Consider the following 9,730-nt stretch of genomic DNA (forward strand, 5'->3'; position numbering starts at 1 on the left):
TTTACTTTTGTACTGTTGAATGAAAAAAAGTAAGTTGCAAAATAGTATTATACTATGTGTGTATTTTTTAAAAACCAATAAAGAGGTTATGTTTGTATGTATATATTGCAAAATCTCAAGGATAAATAATAATAGGTGGAAATGGAGAAACTTCCACTGTTGTATTTTGCATTTGTGAAATGATAATGTCTTATCTTTATAATTGAAAAGGTTTTCTTTTAAAAATTTTTAAATTTACTCTCACTTTTTGTCTCCATTCGATTTCTGATATTTAGAATGACTTCTGCCTTCTGTCTTTTTCCTGATCAACTTTTTCCTTTCTCATATTTCTGTTCTAGCAAATCACGATACATTTTTTTCTTAGACAATAACGAATTCTGTATAAATAAACTCATCACCCTTAAGTTAATTGCATTTTTAAAAGCTCACATTTGTCTTTCAGAAATGTCAAATTACTTTTACCTAGATTTAAGAATCTCTTCTTCTCTACCTTCCATACCATTTAAAATGTATTTATCAAAAGTAACAAGCAGTTCTGGGAAGACGATAGAATAGAATAGGTCGCATATACCCCTGCTCCAAGGAACAGCTAGAGAAGGGATAGTAGGGCAACTTAGATGGTGATTCCAGGGTGTAAATGACCTAGGAGGGTCTTCTGCACCACATAGGGAGGCTGTGGTTACAAAAACTGAAGAAATGAGAAGCAAAGAACCAGAGACCATCCGGCTGGTGCAGACACCCTAACGCGAAAGCCCAGAGCCCTCAGGAATGCATGGATAGGGAGATGGAGACTAGGAAGTAAGTCAAGCTGCATTCCTTGAACGCACTACCCACACCGGTGCAGCCCCGCAACCTGCAACTTATCCCATACTTCACACACCTGAACCATGTCACCACCACCCCCACGCTCCAAGGAGCCCCACCCTGCCAATCCTCTATGCACATGCCCACCCCACACCCCCACCTCAAGCATGGACATACCTGCCACAGCCCAACCCACTTCTCCTGCGCAAGTGCAGTGTCACAGTGCCCCTCCCAAGCTCTACCTCCCCCTTCCTGAACCCTGCAGGTACTTGCCAGTGCATAAAGGATGTGGGCTTCTACCTTTATACCCAGGCTACATGCACCCCTAACCCATACAGTTGTACAAATCCCCTTGTCCTCCCCTGATGGGGATGTACATCAGTTTACAAGCATTCCAGATCTTTGCATGTGCATGGCCCCCAATCACATCCCCCAGCTCTGAGCAAGCACTGACCTGGGCAGCCAGGCCACATCTGCCCCCAGCCCATGCAGGCACAATGCCAACCTGCTGCCTGAGCTCTGCGCGTGTACACAAAGGGCCCATGCCCTAAACCAGCACACACCGGGTACTGCCCCCCAGACCCATGCATCTGCACAGCCACATCCTCCCTGCCACTGGGCACTCATGCTCACAGGCATCAGTGTAGCATCCCCATCCTGCACCTATTACCTGTGTTGCAACACATCACCTCACTGTTGTGCCCCACCCTGCACCCCGCATCCTGTTCCATATCCATCCTGCAAATACAAAGCTTTAGACTTATGAAGGAAATCAACTCCCAGAGTAAGCCAATGAAGATATTTACATGCTGTGAAGACAGAAAATCACTAAGCACATTATGATGCAGACAGATATAGCCCAGCCTAATGACCAAATTAACATCTCATGGGAAGACTCATGGTACTGTCTGCTGGCCTCTGCCCATATCTAGGCATCTGCTCTCTGTGTTGGTACTCCAGGCATCACCAAACTTCCGTGTCTCTGTCAGCTGTGAAGCAGCTGTTCTCCAAGTGTCTGTATATGAGGTTTCTCAAAAACATTTCCTCTTTTAAAGGACTCTAATAAATTAAATGGGTGGAGTCACATCCCCATCTAATCAAAAGGCCATACCCACAATTAGGTGTGTCATATCTCCATAGAAGCAATTTAACCAATAGGTCGCACCTATATCTGAGTGTCACATGTCCATGGAAACAATCCAACCAAAGTTTCCAACCCTAAACAATAGGTCTTGTCCAAAAAGATTGGATCAGGATTAAAACATGGTTTTTCTGGGGTACATAATAGTTTCAAACTGGCACAACATACATTGGACTATTGAGTGGCTTCAAGAAGGGATGAAGCTGTGAGGCATGCAACTAGGTGAAAGAATCTTGAGGACACAATGTTGTGTGAAATTAGCCAGAAATTAAAAGACAAATATTATAACACCTCACTAATATGTGCTAATGTGCAAATTCTGAGAATTGAATTCTAGAGCACATGTTACCAGGTAAAGTCCTATTGAAAAGGTTCCTAGATTGTAAGCCCTACAGCAGTCACATCTATTCTGGAATTGTAACTGTTATTTCTAAATTTTGAGATGTTGAGCTCATTGTATATAACCTGGTCTATCCCTGGAACTTTGGGTATTTGGATGACACCTGAGACTCAGAGCTAGAGTTCCGCAGCTACAAAAGTCAGCATTGCCCCATACAGGCAGTGTTACAATACTGAGGAAGAGAGCAAAATTCAACTAGAGATATGAATGAAGCAGATCTGGTTAGGACTAAGGTAAAGCAGACTAAAGAATAAAGGATGATATCGACTGTATTTTCAAACCTCAACTTCTGCATGAGACCAAAGGAAGAGAGGCTTATTTGGTGACAAATTTAATTTTCAGTAGCACACTATCTAATTTAACTTTATGATCAGCTTATTCAAACACCATAATTACATGGAACCTTGAATAGGGAGTGAGCTCTAGTTGGTTTGTACAGGTTAGTGTAATGCCTAATACATCCCAGGGTGATTTGGGAAGATAAAAAATATTTACAATGTCCCCTTGAGGGACTTGGCAAAATGTGGAAATATTAAACTTCCCCACCTGGGAGGACCTGATTTCCTTGCAAGCATTGGGGACTGCTCGTTTGATGGGCCAGGCTCTCAACCATGGGGCTTGCCTTTATGAAACTTCTTCCTGCAGAGGAGAAGCCAAGCCTAAGAGTCATCCCTGGAGAACCTCTTTTGTTGTTCAGACGTGGCCTCTCTCTCTAAGCTAACTTGGAAGGTGAACTCATGATTCCCAGGGATGAGCATGGCCCTGGAGTATGGGAGTGAGAAAGCCTTCTGGACCATAAGGGGGACGGGAAATTAAACAAAGTTTCAGTGGATAAGAGATTTCAAATAGAGTTGAAAGGTCATTCCTATGCAGTATATAGATACCTCTTTTCAGTTTTTGATGTATTGGAGTAGCTGGAGGGAAATACCTGAAACTGTTGAACTGTAATCCAACAGCCTTGATTCTTAAGTTTACTGAATATCTATGGGGCTTTTAAGGTGTGTTCATGTAACTATGAAAACCTTGTAACTGGCACTCCCTTTATTGAGTGTATGACAGATGAGTAAGGAAAAAAAGATGAAAAATAAATAAACAATGAGGGGCAATGAAAGGATGGTATGTTTTGGGTATTCTTTTTTTAACTTTTATGTTTATTCCTATTTTTCCTTTTTGTGGAGTAATGAAAAGTTCAAAAATTGTGATGATGAATGCATAGCTATATGATGATACTGTGAACTACTGATTGAACACTTTGGATGATTATTTGGTGTGTGAATATATATTTCAGTTATAAAAACCCTAGAACTATACCACACAAAGAGTGAGTGATTATATAAACTATGAACTTTAGTTAATATAAAGATATTCACAGAAAATGGCAACCTACTAAGGACACTTGTGGCTTTGAAGAAGTGACCTCAGGGAATGGGCAGTAACTCCACCTGGGAATTCCCGAAGCCATGTTTGTGGAAGATGTAGATTCATTCACAAATCAATGTGGCAATGAAACTGCAGATACAGTACTAAAGAAGCTGGATGAACAGTGAAAAAAGTACAAGTTTATAGAACTCAACTTTGCTCAAAGAAAAGAAGACCAAAAGTTCAGATTCCTGATATTAAGCAGACTAGAAGTTCTGAAATATGTGCAGAAAAGAAAGAATCCAATTCATTGGAGACTAAATTCTTACTAGCGGATAACCTATACTGCACAGTTTCAGTTCCTGCTGCTGATAAAGTGTGTCTGTGGTTTGGGCCTAATGTAATGCTTCAATATGGTATTGATGGAAATGCATTGTTGGAAAAGAATTTATTAACTGGCACAAAGAATCATGAATCTCTTGAGGAAGACCTTAGCTCCTTCAAGATCAATTTACTAACACTGAAGTCATTATGGCCAGGGTTTATAATTGGGATGTAAAAAGAAGAAACAAAGATGATTCCGCCAAGAACAAAGCATAATGTTGGCAATTAAAAATGTGGCTCAGTTTTCCAAACATGCTATTTTACTTTTTTTTTTTTTTTTTGGCATGGGCATGCTCCAGGAATCAACCAAACATGCTATTTTAAATATCCCAACATTTATCCTTAAAGAGTGACATAATTGATTTTTTAACAGCAACAATAGCATTTTATTTGTTTATAAAAACAAAATTAGTTTAAAATATTTATAAATTTAGATTGAAATGCTGGTGATCGGTGAGGGGTGGGGCTATGGTATGTATGAATTTTTTTCTGTTCTCTTTTTATATCTATTTTTCTGAATAGATGCAAATGTTCCAAGAAATTATCATGATGATGAATATGCAACCATGTGATGATATTGTAAATTACTGATTATATATGTAGAACCGAATGGTCAAAAGTTAGAATGTTTGTGTTTGGTGTTTTTTAGTATTTTTTTAAAAATTAATTTAAAAAATTTATAAAATTAGCAGGTTTACATTTTTTTTTCACATTTCCCAACAAATTAAATGCTGCTTTCATCGTTTTTTTTTCTGTCACAAGAAAACCCCTAGCTGAAATGACCGAAAACTTTGAGGTATGCTATGGAAGTTGAATGCTGGACCCTTCAGCATATTTTGCTTTTCCTTTATTGGCTGATGTTGCTCTCATTCAATGTGGTTAAGTCAGTTTAGAGGTAGAAAGGCAGATAATTTGAATATTTGTGTTTTTTTTTAGTGTATGTGGGGTTTTATGGTCCTCTTGCAGTGAATTTATCTTACAGTGAAACCCTATATCTGTAATGGATTACTGGTTAACCAGTAACTGTCTTTTGTAACATTCTGGACTTTTCAGGAAGTAGTAATTTGCCAAAACAGTAAGAGGGCTATTGATACTGTACTTTTTCTTATCCCAAATAAGTGCAGTGTCTTTCCAATGCCCATGTAAAGGACATCTTGGCTAGTATGAACTCACACAAAACTCTCGGCTAAGGTGATTTTGTATTTCTTAACAGTTCTTCAAATCAGCTTAATAGGAATATTAAGGTAAATGTAAATATGCAGTGGAAAAAATATATACAGTCAGAGAGAAAGTACAAATCATTATAAAGCAGGATCAACAAACCTTTTTTGTAAATAAAGTCATTTCGGAATATAGCCATGTCCATTTATTTATGTATTTTACTATTGCTGCTCTGGCATGACAATGCCGGAGTTGAGTTGTTGCAACAGAGACTTTGGCCTGAAAAACCCCAAAAATTTACCATTTGTTCCTTTAATATGTCAGTCTTTTCTAATAAGAAATAATAATTAGAACATCAAATTTCTTATCAGTGAGAATGGAAGTCAGAAGCTGGTGGAATAGCACCTTCAAAATGTTGAGAGGAAGTAGTTGTCCACTTATTGTGTTCCCAGCAAACTTCTTACAAATGAGGTGGGAAAAAAACTTTTACAAATAAAAATGTGTACATTTACCACCAAGAAATCTACAGTAAAAGAACTTTTAAAGGATGTGCTTCCAAAAAGGAAAAGCATCCCAGAAGGAAGGTCTGAAATGGATGACTGAAAAGCAAATAAAATGGGAAGTATGTTCATAAGTACAAACATATAAAATAGCAATAATAATAATAATAGTGTCTGACTTTGCAGCTTAAAAATGAGAGTCACTAAAATATGAAACAATAGCATATAAATTGGGTATATGTTGATTAGGTGGAAATGTTTTAAGTTCTTTGTATTGTTCAAAAAGTGGAAGAAAGATATTTAAATTAAATTATGTATGTGTGGTAGGTTGAGTAATGGCCCCCAACATTTTCCACATTCTAATCTCTGGAACCTGTGAATATTACTTTATATAGCAAAAAAAGAATTCTGCAAATATGATTAGGTTAAAGATCTTGAGACAGGAGATTATCCTGCATCTTCTGATTGGGCACTAAAAGTTATTGTGAGTGTCTTAAGAGAGAGGCAGAGGCTTCTTGACCAAAAGTGGGGAAAGAAATGGAACAGAATAGTTTCAGTGGCTATGAGATTTCAAATGGAGTCAAGAGGTCATTCTGGAGGTTCTCTTATGTGAACTTCAGCCAGATATTTCAGATTGCCACAGTATGCCAAGCTCCATCCAACAGTATTCCTAAAAATACTAAAGGATACTCTGGGCTTTGTCTACAACTCTATAAATGTTTTACCTAGTAAGTTTATTTTTTCAAAAACTTAAGGCCTCCTTAAGACCTCCTTAAATATTCCTATTTGTTCCTATGCTAGATAAACGCTGAAACTAGAGGTACCAGTCTCTTCAACAACATCAACCTGTTTCATATCTTTACCCCATAAGGATAAGCACCTATTCAGCACAAAGGAGTTAAAATGATCATTGCCCAGTGTTATGGTCAGCTTCATGTGTCAACTTGGCCAAGTGGTGGTACCTGTTTGTCTGGTTGGCAAATGCTGGCCTGTCTGTTGCAATGAGGACATTTCATAGAATTAGATCATGATCACGTCAGCTGCATCTACAGCTGATTCCACTTGTAATCAGCCAAGGGAAGTGTCTTCTGCAATGAGTGATGCTTAGTCTAATCGCTAGAAGCCTTTTGAGGAAGATTCAGAAGAGATAGGCCCTCTTCCTGCTTCGGCTGGTGAGTCTCTCCTGTGGAGTTCGTCCAGACCCTCCATCGGAATAGTCAGCTTCACAGCCTGCCCTGTGGATTTTGGACTCTTGTGTTCCCACGGTCTTGTGAGACACTTTCATAAATTTTATATTTGCAAATGTTCCCTGTTGATTCTGTTTCTCTGGAGAACCTTAACTAATACATCTTGGTACCAGGAGTGGTTCTTAAGAAACAGAATCTTAAAAATGGGTTTTTATGAATGGTTTTCTACTCTGACTGAACTCAAAGACACTAAGGACTCTGATTCCCATAATCAGAATGACTCTCCCAATCCATGGAGTGGGTTGGCAAAAGAGAAGGTCAAAACATCACCATTCAATTTTCCTAATGCTTTGCTTGTACAAAGCCAGGCTCTGGGGGATAATGTTTTTGACACCTGTACAGAGTTTTGTGGAAATAAGAGGTATAGAAATGTTGACTGGTTGTTGTTAGATACACTGGATACATTAAGGAGTGAAAGGGATGGGCTTAAGGCCTCAAATGAGAAGCTTAAGCACCATCTGACAGAGGTAGAAGTTTCTATGACTATCCTGAAGGAAATCTTATTCCCTGTAGCCATAGACTTGAAATCTTTGAAAATTAGACTCAGAATCTTATTGTTAGAGTAGCAACTTTACAACATAAACTGAAATCTCAATGTTGCATGGTGTCTGCCATTGAAGTGAGGGCATTGATTGGGAAGGAGTGGGACCCTGAAAAACGGGATGGTGACATATGGATTGATAATGATGTCGGGGGTGAGACTGAAACCCTAGGACATGCTGAGTCTTCTCTAGATAACCCTGTAATAATCTGCCCTGAGGACATATCCACCCCACCTCCAACCTGCCTTGAGGAGTTGGGCACCCAACCTCCTCCTGAAGGTTAGCCCTAGAGTGATTAATCCTCTTTCACCAGATGAAACTGCAAATGAAGGCCCTGAAGCAAATGGCTTGGAAGGTATTTCTAATTCTTTTCATGACCCACCTCCACCACCCCTCATTTCTTCCAGACCTATAACTAGACTAAAGTCCCAACAGGCCCCAAAATGTGAGGTACAAAGTATCACACATGAGGAGGTATGTTATACTCCAAAAGAACTGTGTGAGTTTTCCAATTTATATAGACAGAAATCAGGGGCATATGTGTGGCAATGGATTTTAAGGGTGTGGGATAATGGTGGGAGGAATATAAGGCTGGATCAGGCTGAATTTATTGATATGGCCCCACTAAGCAGAGATTCTGCATTCAATGTTATAGCTTGAGGGGTTAGAAAAGGCACTAACAGTTTGTTTGGATGGTTGGTTGAAACATGGATCAAAAGGTGGTCAACATTACCTGATGTTGAAATGCTAGAAGTGCCCTGGTATAATGTAGATGAGGAGATCCAGACTTAGAGAGATTGGAATGTTAGAGTGGATTTATCTTGTAAAGCCTGTTCTTACACCACAGGAATGCCCAGAGGATGCACCTTTTACCAGAACAGTGAGAAATAAATTTGTGAGACTAGCACCATCATCCTTGAAGAGTTCTGTAGTTGCACTTCTTTGTAGGTCAGATATTACTGTAGGAACTGTTGTCACTGAGCTGGAATCCTTAAACACAATGGGGATGACCAGATCCTGAGTTGGCAGAAGCCAGGTGGCAGCACTTAATCACCAAAGACAGGGTAGACGTGGCTATAATAATAGCAAACTCAAAGCAGGCATCAAAATTATATGACTCGTAGAGATTTGTGGCATTGGCTAGTAAATCATGGGGTACCTAGAAATACAATAGAAGTGCAGTCTACTAAATTCTTGTTCGAACTGTATAAACAAAAGAGTTCTAGGTCAAGTGAACAGAAGTCTAACCTGAATTACAAAAACACAGAGTCATGGCCCCTTAATCAATTTCCAGACTTGAGATAGTTTACAGACCCAGAGCCCCTTGAGTAAAGGGGAGGCCAGGTCCCTTTGGGAAAGAACCCTGTTACACTGCCACAAATTTACACTATTAATCTTCCTCCAAGACTTCCCCAAGGAGACCGTTGCCCTTTTACCTGGGTAACTGTGCATCGGATAGAAGAAAATGATCAGATATTTTGGGGATTATTAGACACTGGTTCAGAGGTGACATTAATTCCAGGGGACCCAAAACGTCACTCTGGTCCACCAGTCATAATGGGGGCTTATGGAGGCCAGGTGATCGATGGAGTTTTAGCTCAGGTCCATCTCATAGTGGGTCCATTGGGCCCCTGGACCCATTCTGTAGTTATTTCCCCAGTTCCAGAATGTATAATTGGTATAGATATACTGAGCAACTGGCAGAATCCCCACATTGGCTCTCCAACTTATGTAGTAAGGGCTATTATGGTGGGAAAGGTCAAGTGGAAGCCACTAGAACTTCCCCTACCAAGCAAAATAGTAAATCAGAAGCAATACTGGGTCCCTGGAGGGATTGCCGAGATTATTGCCCCTCTTAAGGACTTGAAGGATGCAGGGGTGGCAATTCCCACCACATCCCCATTCAACTCTCCTATTTGACCTGTGCAGAAAACAGATGGGTCTTGGAGGATGACAGTGGATTATCATAAGCTCAGCCAGGTGGTAACTCCAATTGCAGCTGCTGTTCCAGATGTGGTATCATTGCTTGAGCAAATCAATTCATCCCCTGGTACCTGGTATGCAGCTATTGATCTGGAAAATGCTTTTTTCTCAATAGCTATTAGTAAAGGCCACCAGAAACAATTTGCTTTCAGCTGGCAAGGTCAGCAATATACTTTCACTGTCCTACCTCAGGGGTATATCAACTCTCC

At 39.7% G+C, this 9,730-nt stretch overlaps 1 pseudogene; it reads left to right on the forward strand.

Moving 5' to 3' along the window:
- Positions 1–13: 13 nt before the first annotated feature.
- LOC143648572 (prefoldin subunit 3 pseudogene) lies at positions 14–4,338 on the forward strand (annotated as a pseudogene).
- Positions 4,339–9,730: the final 5,392 nt, after the last annotated feature.

The sequence above is a fragment of the Tamandua tetradactyla genome, chromosome 10 (genome assembly GCF_023851605.1).
Source record: "Tamandua tetradactyla isolate mTamTet1 chromosome 10, mTamTet1.pri, whole genome shotgun sequence".
NCBI lineage: Eukaryota > Metazoa > Chordata > Mammalia > Pilosa > Myrmecophagidae > Tamandua > Tamandua tetradactyla.